The sequence below is a fragment of the Manis pentadactyla genome, chromosome 11 (assembly GCF_030020395.1).
Source record: "Manis pentadactyla isolate mManPen7 chromosome 11, mManPen7.hap1, whole genome shotgun sequence".
NCBI lineage: Eukaryota > Metazoa > Chordata > Mammalia > Pholidota > Manidae > Manis > Manis pentadactyla.
Window position 1 is genome coordinate 66,307,470 of NC_080029.1, and position 21,622 is coordinate 66,329,091.

General features: G+C 36.2%; 1 protein-coding gene across 5 annotated transcripts in view; it reads right to left on the bottom strand.

Annotated features, from left to right (window-relative positions):
• Nucleotides 1-21,622, bottom strand: part of AKAP6 (A-kinase anchoring protein 6) — a 631,616-nt gene that overhangs the window by 125,632 nt on the left and 484,362 nt on the right. The gene's annotated exons all lie outside the window — the stretch shown is intronic.

Genomic DNA, 21,622 nt, shown 5'->3' on the forward strand with positions numbered 1-21,622 from the left:
TGGGGCACTGCTATATGATTTAATGGATTTGCTTTTATAATTAATAAAGCAAAATAAGAAAGGGAAATCTGTGACTTTAGCTGTTCTCTATACATCTCAAAAGAATGACATTTACCTAATATATGTTCTGAGAAATCCAGTAAAAATTTTAGTGTAGTGAATTAAAGTCTGCTGGAGGCTTACCACTATGCAAACTCGAAACACAATGTCATATTCTATTTTTCTTGATCTCTGGTGTAGACACACAATTTCCTGCCTGGCCTCCTAAAACTCAATTGACCAGCTATGTCTTAAATAAACAAACTATGGTAATGAAATGAGATAAAGCATTGATATCTATAGTTACTTTCCTAAGTTATGTCCATAAATATTTACTTGCCTTTAGTCTAGCTGCCAAAATATTCCCAATATCTATAAAAAGAGAAATCTTGGTACTTGTCTTATGAATTTAAAGAATAAGCTCTCCAAGGATGAGGGCTATGCCTCTCCTGGTCAACCATGGAGTACCTTGAATGTCTGAGGCTTTCAGAAAACACTGGGTCATTGAATAGTTCCTCAACACTAAGTAATACATGAACTGCTGTTTGTTGTTTTAATAAACTACCATAGGAGAATTTATATATCAAAGCTTGCCCCATACCTCTATAGCTGAATTTTATAGTCCTGTTCAATGCAAGTATTTATAATAGAAATGCTGATGAAGCCTAAACCATGGACGTACATGGTTGTGCAGCAGCAGCCGTTTCAAATATAGATATATTTTTAGCATTAGGAGGCACCAAGTTTGTTTAAATCTAGACTTTTTTTTACAATTGCAAGTAATGTTAATAGCACACTGTAAATGTTAAGGCTAAGTGTGCAATGTCAAAATAGATTGAATCTCTCTGAAAATTGGAAATTCAGGCTTTTCAAACATAATCCAGATGTTTGGCTTTTATTCAGAATTCAAGAAAGAGGAAACTAATATGATATAAAATTCATACATGCATATTTCATTAGTGCCTTTTGTATCGCTGAATTAAACATTCTGAAACGTGCTTTTCCCAAATCACAGAGTTTTAAACCAAAGCAGTTGCCAAGATGTTGCGCACCTCAAAAATAACGCCAAATTAATTTTGTAAGGAAAACACTATATATTTCTTATGGTAACTCTGCTGATAATGTTCCCTTAAAGAGAATATCTTGCTTTCTTTTTGAAGATGACAAGAAAAATGAGAGGTAGAACACTGCAGTTATTGTAGCTTATCAAAAAGATATTGCTGCAAAACATGGTGACTCTGGAAATCTATGAGAATCAGTGGCCTATGAAGGCTGAAAGCTCTATGCCCCATAATGTCATCATCAAAAAACATCTTCTCAAGTTTAGTGTAAATGGGCACTGTCGGGGGACTAGCGGGGACTATGTACTCTAGCACTGAGAAGCATATCCAGAACTCAGCCATGTGATAGCAGGCATTAAGACAGCCAATCAAAGCACTTCCAGAGTTGTCTGCTCCCAAAACACAATGGAAATACCATCATACCTGTATGTATTCATGTTATGGCTTTTTCTTTATAGGGCGTTACTAACTTTTCAAATGGTTTTCATACCTATAATCTCAATAGATCTATAATGTCATGGGGTTTTTTCTTGGTGACTGCCCAAATCTCTGTATGGTGAAATATTTGATGGCTTAGGCCATTTTTTTCAGGGTACTTTTGTGCCTTCACATCAGATGAGGATGAATGTGGTTTCAGAATTAGGTTATTAGTTCTTACAGAAGCGTGTATAAGGTCAGGGATCATGTGGTGTTCACCCTTTATCCACTTTAACTCTCAGTATTATGGTTTAGAGGTAAAAGGCAATTGGCAAATATTTATTCATTTGAATTTCTCCCAAAAGAAAGATCAGGTAAGCCTGTATCAGCTGTTGAAATATATGCCAGGTATAGTATTAATACACAGAAATGAGTACCATGATTGCCTTATTTATCTTTGAACTTGGTGAAAAACTTATTTGGTCAAAACATCCAATACAGAAATATTACTTACACTTTTAGAATGAAATCATGGGCAAAGTTAATTGTTTCCCATGGCTAGGAATGGTTAACATAAGAAAAGCTTCTATAAAATGTATCAAAGAAAAGAGGAAGGTGACTGAAGCTCTTTAAATATTTAAGGACACTTTTTATGAGTTCAGAGTTTTCTCATAGAAATAACATTTGATCAGAATGCAAAAAGCTGGGTACAATTTCCAGTTCTAACACTAGTCTGTTATAGACTTAAAAACCTTTCTGTTTTAGCCTCACTATTTTGTTTCTTTAGGTGTATGTCCATATTTACTAGAGAGAGATTTTAAGAAAAATAAACTACAGATTTCAGGCTTTAAGTTTTAAGCACCGTTTGTTGCTGCAGCCTCAGAAAGCTTGACTGTCATTTCAATAGATTGTTTTTTGTTCCCTTATGGCAAGCCCATGGGGAAAGTTAGTAATACCACTTCAGTCTTACAGATTGAAAATTGATACACAGAAGCTAAGTGACTTGCCCAAGGTCAGTAAGATAGCACTAAAATACAGAAATAGAATTTTCAGGAAGAAAGACTTTCAGCTTAGTTTGCTAGGCCATGCTGTTATTCTTGAAAATGCATCTTTGGATATCAGTCCAGAAGTCTGAGGAAATTGGTGGGCCCTGGGAGTATAATGTAAATAAGGTCAAAAATGCCATTCTAAGTGACTCTGGAGTGGTCAAAATACACTTTAAGAACCCTCTTGTGGCTTGTGTGGCCAGATTCCTTTTGGTGTAGGCTCATCCACCAAACTTCTAGAGGTTTTTAATACCATGCGGTTGAGGCTAAAAGGGCAGGAGAGTTCTCCCTGACAGTCATACCTGTTGTTCAGAAGAATTATGGCTACAGTTTACAGAGACCCTAGGGTACAGGTGAAAATGTTTTAGTATAAACTAAGACAATAAAGAGCAAACCTTGGTTATAATAACAGCTTTTGAGCATTTTTCCAGCTGTATAAGGGAGTCTGCCATAAACATTCAAGGAGAGTTTATTAGAACAACTCCATCAAAGAGGAACATAGTGTGTATGCATGCATGCATACAATTCTAAAAGTGATAAAAAGTAAGGAAGAGGGAAGAAGATTTGAGAACAAACTGAAAGAAATGCATAGAAGGATGGAGAGAAAATAATAAGTAAATGAAATTACAAAAATTTAACCAGAAAGTCTAAATGATAACTAGTCTACAGAGAATAAATCATAAGAACTACATAAAAATAAAAAGTACTGCAGAAAAGGGAGGAAATCACAGCTAAAGAGGTCTTCAGTCAGTGACTTCCCTGAAGTAATCAGATGAAAGAATATGATGATGATGATTTAGAAACTTTGCATAAGGTCTGCCAAAATTCACTAAGAGGAGATTAGAAAAGCAACCAACGTACCACGATGTGGCCATGGAGCACAGCTGATAGTCATAACTATGGGTAACTTTTCAAGAAGGAAGAAGTACTAAAACTTGGGGTTTGGGGATTTTCCCTAAGCACCAGTGATAGGGAACCCCTTCACTGGGACCACCTTCCCTGTGACTCTTAGTTCAGCCTTTGCTCTGTTCGTGGCTTGCTAAATGATCCAAGGGAAGTCATTTCATGCTTCCATTGTCATCTCATCCGTAAAACAGGAATAATGATATACTTGCCACTTATCTACCACAGATAATCAGATATTTTAAGAAGTAAATAGATCATGTTTGTATGAAATTTCAGATCTCTATATAAAATGCACCGTTTTTTTAAAAAGTCTTCAGTTTTAATATACATGACTTTTGTAATAAGATTTTTTGGTCTGTTTCCCATTTTCAAGTAAGATCACAAATTTCCCATTGTCTTAGAAATAAGCTACTGTAACTATTGTCTACATGAGAGAGTAAGTAAGTCACAGCAGAGTGGAGTCATTAGGAAGATAAACAATATATAGATTACCCATCTTTTAGAAAATACATCTATAAAGTTTAACTAATTTTCTCTAACCTTAGTGAAGGGAGGAAGGAGCATGTTGGGATTACCAGAAATAATACTTCTCAAAATACACACACATCTAACCATTTAATCACTAAGTTTTATACACTCATAAAAGGACCCATGCTAAACGTTTTAATTCATGAATCAATGAGATTCAAGGAATTTGGCAAAAAAAGAAAAGAAATACATGACTGGAATCAGATCATGCATTTTAAAACTCTGCATACATTGCTTAGTAGCTGTGCAATCCTCTGTGCCTTCGTTGCTTATCTGGGGATGGTATTAATACTTCTTTCACAAGGCAGCTATGAGGATTATTGAATGCACTAATATATGCAAAGATCTTAGAACTATTCCTACTACATCAGAAGCAGTATATACAAGTGTTGGTTAAAACTTGATCCATATTTTGCATGCTAGGAAAATATGACCTTTGGCCTAACTTTTCTCATCTCTTTTATGCCACCAGTTTGTATGTTTATGTACATAAATTCCCTCCACTAAATGAAACATTGAATCAAGGATTCAATATTCAATAGAAAAAAAACTTGCCTTTTATTGACTACTGGACACATGAATGAAAGCTCTTATGATGTGCCACTGGCTTGCTATTCTTCCCAGTGTGTCTTCCTGATTTTGGTGAAGTACTAGGGGCATGTGAAACTAATTCCCAGATCTGAGGGATTTCCCCCCATATTGCATTCTCCTGCAATGCACCTATCTCCATTTCACTAATTTAAATTCCATCTAGTAAGGAAGGCTCAGTTCAAATAGCATTTCTCCTATGATGACGTACTAAGAAGACCAGCACTTACTTTTCTGTACCACCAAATTTGCTATCTGTGCTATTGTTTCATGTTTTTTGGTTTTACTTTTCTAAATGGATTATAAACTACTTGAGGAAAAGGATAAAGCCTTCCTTTATTCTGTTCTCCATAGCAGACAATAATACCTAACAAATGCTTATTACCTCATCTTTGGAGTCACTAAGAAACAGCATCATTCCTTACTCTTCCTTACTTTTAAAGGTGGAATTATTAGACCATTAATTCCTAATATATGTATTAGGACATGTGGACATACATAACTTTAAAAATACATATGAGAAAAGAGAATTAAGATAGGAAATGTCTTAGATGAGCATAGACACACACAAAGCAATGCAAATTTCATAAATTATTAGATGGATTTGATACTAATTAGTGCAGTTTGCAAAAATTTGTAATCAAATTCCCCCTAAGCAAATATGAATGTGCCTTTAACCAGATAGCTCTCCAGAGAAGCAGCCCTGGCAGGGAATTTGGAATTAGAGTGATTGACTGTCACTAGGTCTCCCAGGTAGACTTCGCATTCAAACATGAGCCTGTTCTTTACCAAAACACCCTAGGGACCACTATGGTCCCTTCCAATGGACAGCTAAATGCCTTTGGCCATATTTGCCATGACATCCAATGTGACAATTCAAATATAAAGTAGTGATGTGTGTATAACAACACATGCAGAAGGTAAGAACAGGTTGTTCATATGATTTAAAAAATGACTCATTTTCAATGGAATTATAAGGGAATATATCTATTCTATGCTGTAAAGAAATCTAAGGAGCATGTAGCAATTCTGCCTAAAGAAAAAGGTAGGAAAATTAAAATGTGTAGAAAATTAAAAGGTGTTAAAAAGGAAGCTGAACTTCCATGACAGATTTATCAGAACATACTGTATACAATCCAGTTGAAAAGTTACCTACCCATGAATAAGTAAAATGAAAAGGAAAGAGTCTAAAATAGTTCATAAAATATGTTATTTATAACTACTACCTGAAATGAACCAAAAATAACATGGTGCTTAGAAATTACACACTTTTTATGGTAGTTTCCCAGGAGTTTGCTTCTTTAGTCTTTGAAACTGAACTCCTAAAATTCTGGTCTTGTCAGATTGTTTGTTGTCATATCAATTATTAATTGGAGCCATCTTTTTCACCAAAGAGAGAATAATGATGTGGAAATGGTCCTTGGAGCTACCAGTACATCCACCTCACTTTACAGATGAAGAAAATGAAACCCCAAAGGAAGACAGTTACCGCCCAAGGAGAACCCGGCCTCTTTCTCTAGTGCTTTCCACACAGCTTTCCAGTATTCCATCCCTAACATTGGTCTTTAGCAAAGCTTAAAAATAGGATCAGAGAAAACTTAAAAGGGGTTCTAGAGAATAAAATAACAAGCTGGGCACCAAAATGAAGTCCACCATGCTGTTCAAGAAAAATCAACATGTGGAGGTCTACCTGGCTGTGCCCTTTGCCTTTTCCTCAGGAAGCTCCCAGAGCAGTAATTCCTGCTAGCATACATGTAAGAATGGGATTGAGTCATGGCAAAGCTCTTACAGTGATAGCCAAGTTTCTTTTTAAAAAATACACTTTGATATGAGTGTGTGTCGGCATGCGTTTAAATATTTTAATTTTGTTTTTATTGTTTTAACTATTACTAACACTAATTTACAACTCATTTGCTAACAAGGTCAGTGTGAATTTATGTTTCAGGACCAAACACAAAATGTGGGTGCAGAGAGCAACTTTGGAGCAGTGAAGCCACCAGAAAAGTACTAATGAGTCAAATAACAGACAGAGTTGAAAGAAGGGTTTGGGATCCACTTTCTGTTTTCCTTTGGATCGCACAAGCACAGTAGAGTATAGGAGGCCACCTGGTGGTGAAATGAACCAATTAACCATTAATACTACACTGAAAAGCAAGCAAAAGGCAACTTTGAGGTGTTAAAAAGGAAAACTAGAACCTTGGGCATAAGAGTGATAGCCAACAGTTATTACTACAATACAACAGACAGAAAATTGAATTGGAAAACCACTTAGGTTTTAGAATAATGTATATTCCTAGGGTTTCCATAATAGTTATTATTTTTGCCAGGGGCTGGCAAACTTTTCCTGCAAAGAGCCCAATAATAAACAGTTTTGGCATGCTGGCCATATGGTCACTGTTGAAACTACTCAACTCTGCTATTGTAGTGTAAAAACAGCCACAGACAATATATAAACAAAGAATGCACCTGGCTGTGTTCCAATAAAACTTTATTTAAAAAACAAGCTGTGGGCTGGATTTGACCTTCATTCAGGCTGTAGTTTGTCAATCCCTGATTCTATATAATGTAATGAACAAAGAACTATTTACACCAAGCACAGGGCTGAACCCCTTATGTATATTACCCCATCAAATCCAGCAACCTTTACAGGCAGATGTTATCACCATTCCACAGGTTTGAAAACTGCAGCTTAAAAGGTTAAATAACTTGGTGGAAAATACACTATGCACCTTCCAACTTAAAAATGCTCTGTGTAGCCTTGGGACCTTTTTCCCTCATGACTGCGGACACCTGCCCTGGCCCTCCCTCTCATTTATCCTGCAGACACTGCACTTGGTTTCTCTCCATGGTGACTTTGCTCCTACTCCTCCACCTCACGTTCCTTTGAAATGTTATCTCTTATCATCTCTTTCTCCATCACTTCTTTCATGTTTAAAAACTTTGTCACTTTTCATAACAGCAGATGTAAGCAAGTATGAAAAAAAGACAAAAGCAATGTATTAAAAATAGATAGATACAGATACAACAAGCCAAGGGAACGCATACTGTATATGCTCCAAATGGAATGTAAGCCAAAAACGTGATGCTCACTCTTACATAAATAATATATTATACGTCCATTGGGAGCAGCAGCAGTTCTGTCCCTAAATGGGAAGAGGATTTTTGGTCTATTTTTATGTCATTTCTTTTTCCTTGTAACACTCTTGTTTTTCCCAGGTATACACTGTAAGTCATACCATTTCAGGCAGGCTACATTCCTCTTCCAAACCATCCATGAACTATTTTATTAACCATTAGTAAGAGGGAGTTGAAAAACCTGAAGGGGAAATCCATGGAGCTTGTTAAAGCCCCTAAAATATATGAATTTACCAGCAATCTCTCAATACTAGCATATTTTCTCCTACAAAAGAGGATGGAAGTGGTTTTAGTTAGAGTGTAGACAAAACTGAATGAAGGATTTTTTTAAAGATTTTTTAACTTGAAAACTGCAAAAGCTTGGGAAATGTCACTATATAGAAAACAGAAAGCAGGTTTAATTCCAGAGTATGGATTCTGGCTGATTTGACAATTAAACCTACCAACAAAAGGGATTTATACTGGATATAAGAAGACTTTCAGGATAGGGAGAGTTGTTAAACATTTTAATGGGAGCTTGTGGAATTCCCTCTGGAAAGGTCTTCAATGGAAGACAAATTCTTTCCAATCTGGAATGGATAAAAAGCAATTCTTGAAAGAGAGAAAATGAAATGAGGGTCTTTTTGAGGTCAGTTGCACTCTTGAAATCCCAGGTAAAACTGTTATTTCCCGTGGAAGTGCACAAAACCTCTAAGATTCTTGGAATATTCAGGAAAAAACATTCATTAAGCAGGTATTCAATTCAGAAAGTATTTATTGAGTGCCAAACATTACCTAGCTCTGGGAAGATGTCCACTCCAGCAGGGCACAGGTCTGAGCAGCAGTGTGGACAATGGACAGGAACATGATTATTCACTTCAGTTAACTTAAAAAAAAAAATCTTTGAGCTCCAATCAGCTTTCTGGAACTACTGCCTGAATTTGGTGAACTCAAAAATTCCACAAGAGCTGGCTGTCACATGAGACTTCTGGCATTGCTCATGGTATCCCTGGATCATTTTGTAAACAGAAAAGGCTTCTGACAGTGTTTCTGTACTTTATTTCTTTTTCTAACACAGACTTGGATGGATGGAGCCTCTTAAACTATCATCAAAACATGGATTATAAAATGCTAGCCAAATTTGAGTTATTTTGCTATATATTCCCATGTTGTAGAAAAGGAATTAATTAGATGAATTCTTGAGATTCATTTTATACATAAGCTTTTGTGAACATGAGGATTTTTTTTCATGGCTTATAAGAAAACCAGTGATTCACAGGATAGGACTTTGGCATCACAAGGCAGAAGAGAGTGAGGAAGAGGAGAGGAGAATCAAACAGAGAGGATAATGTTCTTCATGCATATTTTCAAATCTCAGCATGTCCCAGCTGAGGAAAGCTGATGAGGAAGGACAAGGTTCAATGGGAAAACAGTAAACCCAAAAAGTTGTCAAGATGGTTACAAACAGGGGCAAGATATGAGTTCATCACAAATCTTTATCAAATTCTAATTTTAAATGTTACATCTTTTAACCTTTTCTTAATTGCTTAAAATCATTAAAACTCACAATTAATGGCCAAGTAAAAAATACAAAATGACCATATGTGAGGATTATCTTTAAAATTATGAGTAGTGCAGACCTTTTTTAATGAAAGAGTTTCAGAAATACATTTCAGCCTTCTCCTGAATTTTAGCAGTGAAATTTAGTTTTTTTTAAATATTCATATTCTGAATTAGCTAGCAATATCTTTGGAAAAATGAGTCAATCTTTTAAGACTCTCTCCCATCTATGCTCATTGTGATGAGCTTGGATTACAGAGCCAGACCCAGTACAAATCTCTCATTGTTTTTCTCCCTTCGTGATTACATTTTTAGACACACATACTCATTTGAGGTCAAACCATTTCTAATGACTGTTCATGTTCACCTACATCTATTAATGTGTACAAACTACATGTGTTCTTCATATGTATCTGTAAGTATACTGGAATTGTCTACACAGTGAAGGATAAATCAGCGAACACTGTGCTTTGAGAGGCTGGAGACCAGCCATACAATCACGATGACTGGTTGTACATTTTCACACCATTTGTCTCAGACATGGGTATCACTGTCCTTCCCTTCCTCTGCTCCTCTTTCTTTCCCTACCACCCTCTTTTTTTCACTGATTTCAGCCTCACCAAATCTCAGTGTTAAGAACAGCCTCTAATGCACTTTGGTCATTCAAGGAGAAAGAGTTCTGTTTTTGTTTTTATACACAGTATAAGAGAAGGCCATGAAGTTTTAGACTCGATTACCAGAGCATGAATATAGGATGCTTATTTAAAAAGTAATCAATAGATAGCATAGTGCTGATTATTAGGATTTAATAGATTATTGAATAAGCCTTGTTGGAAAAATGTTACTCAACATGTATTTATTGAGTCTCTATTATATGCCAGGTCCTGGCTAGGTAGGCACTGGAGATATACCCATGAACAACACAGAAATGAACCCTGTCTTCCTGGAGTATGTAGTCTAATAAAAGTTTTAATATTCATTCTCAAATATGGTCCACAAAGTCAAAATCTATCATTATTTAAAAATAATTATAACATTTAATATAGTATTTAATTATAACAAGGTATTCATGACTAAATTATTCTCAAGGAAGGCTCTCTCAGGGAGGCACCTATGAGTATTGAAAGGTATAATACTATTGTACTGAAAGTAGCAAAATCCAATATGCCTAGATTTATAATGGTGAAGTAAGCTCCAGACCGAAACTTGGCATGTATGAGAGGCATTTGTATAGTTATTTATGTATGCATGTTTTAAATGTCTTGGGAGTACCAGCATATTTGGTCCAAGGAATCTGGTTTCATCTAAATTCAATCCTGATAAAAGACTTTTTTTTTATTAAATAAGTTAATGCTTTGTAGTATATGTGTGTGTATGTGCAAACACACATAAATGTGTGTGCATAACTGTGTGTGTGCATCTCTTCCACAAACCTATCAGCCTTCAGTGGAAGGAATGAGATGACAAGGGGAGTATCACAAATCACAAATTCTCTTTATGCAAATGTCTATGAGCATATGGACTAACCAACTTAGGACAGCAGCTGTACTAGTAAGTTCAGATGAGTTTTAGGGGTGTATAGCTATCCTTCTGGAGAAAGGCTAGAGCTCTGTGGTCTGAGAAAATTTGGAAGAAAAATTAAAATCAACTCCAAAAGCAATAAGGATATTATCCTGGTTGACTCTTTTCTACCTTCAGAAAAAGAAGGTGTGTGTGTGCACACGCGTGCGCCTGTGTGTGAATGTGTGTGTTCACATTTTGTGTCTTATGTAAATGAATCAAGGTTCAGCAGGAAGACCACTGCTTCCCTCTTAGCTTACCCCACTGTGCCTCATTAGGGACAGAGTGTCACAGAAGTGCCTAGTTTAAGAATGTATGAGCTTCACAAATGCCCACATTATTAAAAAATATGCTTGGGAAAGCGCTTGTTTCTGAGAACTGAAATTGTTTCTTTGACAGGACTGGAAATGGTTTTTCTGCAAATGATATTCCTCTAGAGCATCTCTCTATAGGAAGCCTTCTTCAGGAACTCCCTTTGGCGATAACAGGATCCATGGGTGGAATCACCCTAAGGCAAGACTGCGTTTAGTACCTCTCTTCCTGAAAACATAAATATTTTCAGCTTTAGCCTTCCTGAGTCTGACAATAATAGGAGTTTCCTATGAAGCTCAGCGTGGCAGGCTGAGACAGCTTGGCTAGGGGATTTCTAATGTTCCAAAAATTACATCCTTTGGATAACCACCTTCTTCAGGGTGCCATGGTGCTTAAGTCTGGTGGCTTTCACAGAACAGGCTGGTGACTGGCCAAAAAGCCAACCCAAGTCCATCATGTTCTCTCTGCATATGTACCATCTAACATTTAGGATCTTCTTTCTCTATCTTGGCACTAAAAGCTCACATAGAAGGAGGATATAATATTCTTGCAAGAATTTTGCTTAATGTAGAGAAAATGACAGGGGGCAACAATGAGAAGGTAAGCAGCATGTGAAAGAAAGACTATGGGCATTAGAGCCACCCAGATTGGGTTCAAACCCTGACTTATTTACTTATTTCTTGTGGTAGGTACTGAGACAGCTCAACAAATATTCCTAGCTTTCTGTCTTTCAGGCATATAATAGAGATGGATTTCTTCATCTACTTTGGAGTTGAATAGGGCCATGTGATTTAGTTCTCACTAATGATTTTGAGAGGAAGTGACATGTGTCTTCCAGGTAGAAAATTTAATGGCAAGCTTGAGGCTCTCCAGAGGTCTCTTCTCTTGGCCAAATTGAGGAATATTTAAGATGGTGACTGGTCCCTTAGTTTGAGTCCTAGGGTAAGAACAGTGCCAAGCAGAGCACATGTGATGGACATGTAGTGTATGTGAGAAATAAATCTTTGTAACTTTAAGTCTTTGGGATTTGGGGGTTATTTGTTATCTCAGCAAACTCTGCCCTAACCTGACTGAGAAACTAGTTCTGTGTCTCTTAGGCTAGTCAGTTTACCTTTCTGTCTCAGGTTCAGAGTCCATGAAAGGGGGGAAATAATCCAGGGTTATTGTGAGCATTAAATAAGATAATGTGTGTAGAGCACTATCCAATGTTAGTTTTTTTGCCTCCCTCCATACTACACCTACCTCATACCACATACACACACACTCACACAAACACACTTTACTTTTTATTAAATGGTGAAGTAAATAACATCTGTGCTTGGTCCTGTTCCTGGATTTCTCATTTCTATTCACTCCGTGTTTCTTTCCCAGTGCCCCTCCATTTCAACTAGATGTTAAAATTTGCATTTAATTCAGTATTATCATCTAATCCTCCCTCCCCACCCAAGAGAGTGCATTCTTGTTTTACCCTAAAGAAATGACTCTTAAGGATGGGATTTAAGGCAGTATGAACAATTAGTAATGGAGATAGTAATGCTAGGGAATTTCTAATATTCAAAAAATAATGTCCTTTGGATAACCACAAATCTACCTCCTTCTAAGGTTAGACCTGGTAGTGAGATAGGACAGAAGGGAGGAGATTAATGAATTTATCTTTGAAAGCACTATGGTTGAGCCTTTTCCTCACTGGGCTCTCCAGCCTATTCTCAACAGTTACCAGGACTTCTTTTGAAATAACTAAAACATTATCTCAGTAACTTTCTAGAACTATCTTCCTTCTTTAGGGATATATGTATGAAATTCTAATAAAATATAAAAATTGGAATGATAATAAAGACAAAATATTTGGCTTCATTAGCATATATATACCTTATATGCTTCCTTATGGATACAGTTAAGATAATCCATGCCTTCCTAATGTAATTACATGGAACATTAAACCTAACATTATCCTTTTTATATCAAGATCTCTTTGTCAATGATTGTCCTTGATTTTTATCTTTAAACTCTGGTATGCCTTTTTTTAAAACAAAATAAATACCCCCCAGTTCATACCATGGTTATCTGTAAAGTTTAATTATACATCACAAATTTTGTTTTTAGCTTCAAACCCAAGTAGCCCAAATATGTGTATAACTACTAAAGATAAGTAATTTAAAAATAGGAAATGCTTAAAATTTAGGTAAGGGCATTTCCATTAAGTCACTGACCTGAAACATATACATAGTATGAGCAGTTCAGGAGCCAACGGTGGCAGTGAACCAAGCATCTTTTCTTATAAGGAATCTAAACGTTCCTCTAAGTTATTTTATAAAATCCAGAAAGAAATCTATAAATATGTGGGGTTAAAGCCAAACCTCTCAGCTTAACACAGGAGAGAACACTGCACATTCACATTTAATTAAATAAAAGTCTTTTTCTAAAGTTAAAGTCTAAAAATTTTGCAATTTAATCCAAAATTTTATTAGCAAACTCTAATGATTATTCTGATTGCAATTAATAAGAGCTCCCAAACAGGTCAACTCATTTACATGCTATCTATAATCATTTGGGTTTTAACATGATGGTTATTACTTATTACCCTGAAACCAAGCAGTGCAATGAGATATTGATTACTTTTAACCTTTAGATTCAAGGATTCAGGAAAGGTCAGAGGAGGGGAACACTCTACCTTTCTTGGATGGCAAACAGATAGCCTTCAGGAGAATTCAAATGATTCCCATTGGCCAAGTAGATCCAAGATTAGTTTATTCTCTGAGCTGACAAGAAATGATGATGCTTTTAAAAATAATACTTAGCATGTATTTAGTGAAGTGTTACATTTATATAACCAATGGCCTCAAGATGTGCTTCACATCATAGTAAGTCTTGGCTGTTAACCCTTTACCAAGTTTTATTTGTGAAAGCATCTTTGTTGAAATGAGATATTAAATGCAGTAGCTTCAACTGGAATAAACTCATCTCACTGAATTAAGTTCTCTTGTAGGTTCCAAAAGGCTGGACGTAATCATTGGCCAATGTTGGCCACTAGCATTTCTTTTGGTTTTCTTTTTTCCATGACAACGTTCAGAAACATTTTTCACATTTGTATGACTGAAAAGCAAGAAGTTCTAGGTACTGTCCAACAGAATTACGGGCAAGGGAAACATAACTGTTATGTGTTAGATTAATTTGCAGAACACTTGGCATTATTATTGCCAAGTCGTCAAATTGTTCCAAGTTGTTCCGGAAGGTTGTTATTAATAGTATGTTTTCTGAGGAAAGTTCTGTCTACTTTTGGAACTGCATTTCTGTTGCCAAGGAAACTCCTTTAAGCACACTTTTCTAGGAGCACACTGCTGCTTTTGTTTGCCAGTGTCCTATTCATATCATCTAAGTAAGCGTTTTACATGCTCCAGCCTTCAGTCCCAAATGTTGAAGTTTTACCCATTTAGGTTGCTTTTTCAAACATAGCCAGTGCTTGCTATGATTTCGCTCTCTCTTTCCCCCCCATAGCCATTCAAAGCTCCTTTCTCCCCACCTTCTTCCCGCTCTCCCCCCAACATGCCCAACTCTTACTATTCAAGGTTGTTTTTTTTTAAACAGTTGCAATAGGGGAGATAGTTTCACAAGTTTTTGATAAATTAACTTCAATTTGAATAATAATTCCATAGGTTGTAGCATTAGTCCTTCAAGTGTTAATTATCTTTTCACTCTAAAATTAATGTAGTCATTTCCTACTGACTCCTCTACCCCATTTATTGAAGTACTGAGGAAAACATGTCATTGAGCCCTGAGCCAGCCCTGTTGTTGTGATTAAGCGTGGTCACATGGCCCATCTCTGCCAAAAGGAGGGCCCTGAGAAAAGGTGACAAAGACAGTGATTTCCTGTCAGCAAAGAGTACGACAGGGCTGTCTAGAAGTGATGCAAATGAGGGAAACTTTCCCCACAGCTTGTTTGATCCACTCTAGGCTAGAGCAGGCCAGGCCAGGGAAAGGGAGCCGCACAATACAGCAGAGGCAGCCCGGAGAGCCAACGCACCTTCCGGACAGTAGCTGACCCGCCAGAGACAAAAACTGCTGGCGGGGCTTCCCTTCCTTGCCCCTCTGCACACAGAGCCAGCTATTTCTTGGCATGCTATTCTCTTAACATCCTTCTTTCTTTCCTTTAAAGAAGTGATTCAAATAAGAATTATAAGCTCCAGCATGAATGGTGTTTAGCATATTGTTCAGAAACTACTTCCATCTACTTTTTCTTCTCCTAAACATTTTCAGGGTGAATTTTGTTCTCTCAAAAAAAGACAAGAAAAGGGAAAAATATTCAAGTATTCATAGCAAACACTGATTCATCAAAACTCAAATTAATAAGACAGTTAATCTAAGGACTTTTTGAACTTTAATAAAAATGGAACAACAAATTCATTTCTAGATAGCAGTGGAGACACAGCCTAGGTTTTTCTATTCTGCTCCCTTTAAAAGTGACTAGATAATGTTATTTGAAATATTAAAATGATTTTAAAGCATATTCTTCTTATCTAAATGGAGTTTTAATCCAACATACAATTAAGCTCTACAATTAATCTACAGGGAGAAAGGTAAAAAATTATCATTAGCTTCTTGTGCCTGATATATCTGATACATTTTTACCTTGACTGTTTCAATAACCAATAATTTGCCTCATTCTGAACAATCAAAGTAGAGAATTTTGGTACTGAAATTCCAACATAAGGCCTATTTAATGGAATTTACTTTTTGACACATCCTTCTGTTCTCTACACCAACACGTGAAATTTTTTTTAAAAAGGTAATGGATTTTCTTGTATTTTAAGCCTAGCTATTGTGACCTGGACTATGAACCAGCCTAGCATTACATTTTTAAGAGTCCAGACTCAGTCATAAAGGTGGTATCAAGGCACATCTGAAATTATTTACATCAATCTGATCCAGAACAATGTGAAAAAGAACTATTGTAGAGGGTTGGAATTTGTGAATTTATAATATATGGATAGTATGATTAATCTGTTTCTATGACTGTTTCACAGCTATGATAACATCATTGTGTCACCAATAGTTATGAAATAATTATGCCCCATTTTTCTTCTATTACACTATATTTCTTCTTCCACAGAATTTCTAATCTTATTCCCGAATTTCTAATCCTATTCCATTCATGTGTCTTTTAAAAGTCATAATGTTTGCCTTTTAATACACATTCAAATTCTCTAAAGTAGCACTTTCTCCTTTAAAACTTATCACTTTATCTTACATGATTTTTTCTCTAAAACAATTCTATTTTCATTTTTCAGGGTATTTTTTAAAATCCATTCATCTACCCATGATTTAAATTTATTCCTTTACTTTTTTTGTTTGGTTAATCTTCACTGACTAGTTGCAACTCTTTCCTTTCTCTTCAATGCTTATGCTTCTCTCTTACTTTACTAATATCCTCCCCTTTTCTAATATATAACATTGGTGTCCTCTCTTATTAATCCCACCTGGCCAAACTGTCATCAGAAGGAGCCATCTTTGGATGACAGCTGTGATCAAAGCCTTTAAACATTACCTGACAACAGTCAGAGAAAAATAATTAATTCACTTGTAAGAGTGCTATTTTTAGAAATTTACATGTAAGAAATATTGTGGTTAGACATTTCTCTACCATACCATTCTAACCACTTACATTAAAAATCCAAAAAGAAAATGTTTTCATATATAAGTATCAAAATAAACTGAATTTCTTCAAAGGAGGTATGAGTTTATTCTTATGCAAATGTAAATTTTACAATTAAGCACATTTCCCTCTTTGCTTTCACTACCAGGAAACCCAGAATAAAATTCTGTGATCATTTGTAGTAACTGCAGAGGACCTTACAGTCTATGTGCCTACATATATAACTCTTCTCACAGAAACAGACTAGTCTACGTACGTTTTCTGAGTTCTGGTTTATATTTATATTTTTAAGATATTTTTATTATTTTTCTGTGAATTCTTATAAACGACCTCAAGTCCACAGCACAGTAAAGATGTAATTACTCTGTTGACTGAGCACTGTATTATGCAAAGTGAATGGTCCTTTTCCTTTTGCACACTGGACATATTTGTATAATACTTAAGCCATTAGAGAAAGATAAAAGAGGACACCAGCATTTTTCTCATAAAAGCAGAACTATATGAGTAACTAACCCTTAAAATTAAATATAAAATCTTCGGTGTAAATTCCTTGAAAGTAGAATGGTCTTACTTGAATTGAGTATGAATGTTACTATTTTTTAAGTAATAAGGGTTATTTTTAACCCCTTAGAAATCATATAATCTAACATTTTATTGATGAGGAGCAGTTAAGCCATTCACTCAAGGAACAAATCTATAAATGTGATGTTTTAGTAGCTTCCTACTGTCTGAAAACAGCTCTTGTTTAATTTTAACAATAATCACCATTTGGACTCTGGAACCCCACCCCAATCAAAGATCACAAAGGGTTCTGCCATCTGTGCTCGTGGGTGGCCGAGGATGGGCATCATTTTTAGGGAGTTAGGGCATCCCTGACAGGGCACACTCTCATCACCCCGTAGCCACATGTCTCAAGAGGGAAGAGCCACAGTTACAGCAGCAGCCTGTGCGCTGCTCTCCCACCTATCGTGGAAAGGCTTCCAGGTCACTCGGTCTACAGAACTTGTAGGATGGGGGAGGAAGTGTCTTAAGCTTCCCTGAGCCCAAGAATAATGCCACCTTTGATCTGTAGAAATGAAAAAATGGAGCTTTTTCTTTGCAAGTGGGTTTTAAATATTTCTCCATTAATAGTTAATGCACATGCAGACCAGCAGAGTGACAGCTCTGTGTGATTATGAATTCTGCCTTCGTAACTCTAGTCCAAATAGGAGCTGAACTTTCAAAATCACAGTGGTTACTTTTGACAAATTAAATTGTCCTACTTAGGAAGGTAGGAGGAATAAAGAGAAAGAAATTAAGAGAGTGGGAGCAAATTCTCTTTAGAGGTGATCCTCAGATTGAGGAAGAAAAAGCGAGAAAGGGCCACATTTGTGTCTTCTAGTCTTGTGATACTGCCAATGTTTAATAGAAAATAGTAACAGAAGGTCCCGATTCAGAGGTTGGGCCAGAGAAGGGAGGAAGAAAGACACTGGTAGTATGGCTCACTGTCTCAAAACAAAGAAGGGATATTCAACAGAGTGTTTAGTTTTTAATGAGAATCAGGTTGCTCTTAGGACCCTGCAGTTTAAAATTAATTGGAAAGAAAATGGTCTTAAATTTTAACAATCTGAAAAGAACAAGAAATGGTTTAAACAGAAAATCCACTTAAATCCCATTGTAATGTTAAGGTCCTAAATTATGTCGAGTTGTATCAACATATTTTTTGCCTATTAAATCTCATTATTTTCCTTTATAAGTTCCTTTGGTATTTTTCTGGTTTGGGGTAACCACGATGTCACAACAGATGCCCCACTCAGGGCTCTGCTGAATGAACAGTCTGAGGCTATTTATCTGTAGTTCTGTATCCAGCAGTTAAGGCCAGATGATTTTCTAGCAGGGACCAGTATATAAAATAGATAGTAAAGTCAGGAAGGTAGTACCTGATGTTAAAATTGCTTAAAAATCTTCACTCTCACTGACTACCATCTTACTATATTTTCTCTAACCCAACATTTCCAAATGTGGACTTTGGGGATCAACCTAGGATTGTGTAATGTCTGAATAGGGATCTGGGCATGACTACCTGTGTCAGGAAATGAGATGAGTAATGAAATACAGAGTCCCCTGGGGAAAGGAGAACAAAGGTTTTGAATTCTATGATAAAAAAAATAATGATTCTGTCCTCGTGTATAGTTCCTGGTATTTTTACCATAATTCAACTGAAAGTCTCTCTTAAGTTTCACCCTCAGTGTTTACATTAATACCAGAGATCATGAGTTTTATTCCCATCCTTAATGTTTTAACCCAACATCTGTTAGTTCAATATCAACTATGTAAGGTGCTTTGCTTAACAATGTATAAAATATAAGTGAAAGGCATTTTTTTTGGTGTTAAACAAGCACTTGAAGAAATGAAGATGATGTACATGGGTTGAGATGGATTGGAAATGTGAAATGGGTTGGGTGTTCTGTTGAGTTGTCACAACGACTGCAACATGAACAGTAAATGTCGTGTAGTGGAAGGACAGCCCCACAAACTAACAAAAATTGTTTGGCCTCAAATATCAGTGATGCCCTACATGAGAAATGCTGATAAAGCATTGGTATCTTTCAGGATCAACAAATTGAAAGACTAAAAGTGATTAAGGTGGTCTCGAATGGTACTAAAAGCCTGGGAGGCTTGGGGACCAACTGAAAAGCACCCCTCCTTCAGGGTCTCCGTGATCAATAGGCTCCAAACTTCCTTCTCCCAAGGCACCAGTGCAGTTGATTCCTGGATAAGTGGACTAGAAGAAAGGAATGGGACATTGAAAATATTGACCTAATGGAGAATCTCTGGGGATTCCAGGCAAAGACCTGAAATCATTTTTCCTGTGCTGCATTCCTAATTTAGGAGACACCCCAAATTCTAAATGACTCCTTAGTCTATATCCTCAGGATTGCTTTGGAGGTTTCCAAACCTCTGGAATAATTTGGGAGCTTATATAAAGAGAGATTCTACAAACCCGTATCATTTGCCCTTGGTTTCTAACTCAGTCATTAATTCAGTTTATAAGCCAAATACAAAGTTGATGCCAGTCTAATGAGCTCAGGTATGGTGGGCACCTGAAAGCAGAAAGATGATACAGAACTTTAGTTACAAATAAAGGGTCCCAGGATGGAAAATGCTGGTATAATTCTATAACCCAGAACTACTGTGTGGATGGCATAATGGCCTTCAGTTTGTCAGAATGGGAATGGGAATGCTCAGGCAGAGCACTTAGAAGGACACCGCAACAGAAAGAAGACGGTACTTTTTGTTCAATCATTTCCTATTAATTGTGATGTAAATTATATGGATGTGATTTTGACAAAGAATAGCACTGTTCCTGAAAAAAGGGGTGGTTTATGTGAGAAATACAAAATGCATCATGAAGAAAAGAAATGTTATTTGGCATCATGAGTGCAATACATTTTGAGATTACAGCTATGATTAGGTAATTTTTGTATTTTTTTTCCTGTTTGGCTCAATTTTTAATGTGTAAGTCTTAAGAATAAAGCAAATATTTTTGCATCAGTAAATTAAGGTAGACTTACAGGCATTTTTTTCATCTGTAATTCTTGATCTTTACATGAAATGTGAAATCACCTAGTTTGGTTACACCAGGTTGAGACTGTTACTCTAACACTATGTTACACCAGAAGATATAATGGACAGCTTTCCTGTATGGATACAACAGCTATCCATACAGGAAACAGCTATTAGTCAACAAACTCAATTAACGTTGGACAGAATTCTTTAGGGAGTAAAATATCACCATTTGCTGAGTCTCTAGGGAGCTTATCCCTCCTCTCAGCCAAGACAATTCCCAGGGAACACCAAAGGTAACCAGAGCCCTGAAACATACAAATAAATCTCTCTCTCTAGAGGAGGTAAAGGTTAAAATAATATATTAAGAAAGATAACTTAAAATGACAAAAATTGAAGAAGAAAGAAGACAACTTTTATTTGACCTTGAATGTACTTCTTATTCTATAAGAAAAATTTAAAAGCTAGAGGGTAGTTGTTTCTTGTCATTATACTGTTGCTGATTCTGTGGTTAGTTATTAATTTTATTTTTTATGATTCACAATCTGCTCTTTGAAATATGCCATATGTTCAAAGCAATTCAAGGATGACAACTGTCAGAATTACTCCAATAAAAATTGCCTAAATGAGGAAGATTTACTGCAATCTGATATTTCAGTGGAAAAGCCCCTCTACCCTCCCCAACAGCTTTTTCAGTCACTGACTCTTGCAACCATTTTATCAGCCAAAATCACATGGCTGTTTTGCAAGACCTTCTAAGACTATTTAAGTAGAATTGGTAAAACACACTAGGCTAAGGGTGAATTAGCAGACATGGAAACAATATAGATAGTTATTAGATGGACTGCCTGCAATCAATATGTGAGTTCCAAGTCAGTTTTTTAAAATCACATGCAAATATATTGACTTACTATGACAATGTCTGCTCTATGTGTCACTAATAAATATTAAATTGGAGGAGCTCTGTACCCTGGAAGCAGCACTTCAAACCAAACGCAAATTCCTTTTTATTCTGGGAAGATCTGAGGAGTGGACAGAACCCATGTGAGAGCCCCAGCAAAAACACATTTTGTTAAATGTTACCAGTCCATTTATCCTTCATTTTGTTTCAGTATATTTATTAGTGCAGTTTCATTTACTGCTATTCCTCTTGAAGACAAATCTTTGTCCTTCCATAGAATTACACCAAATAGAATGTGATAAAGGGAACTTTCCTGCAATTATGATGTCGGTGCAGCCTGTCAGCACACAGGGGATGGAAATGAGTTTGGGGACAGGGAAGGGAATTCTAACAG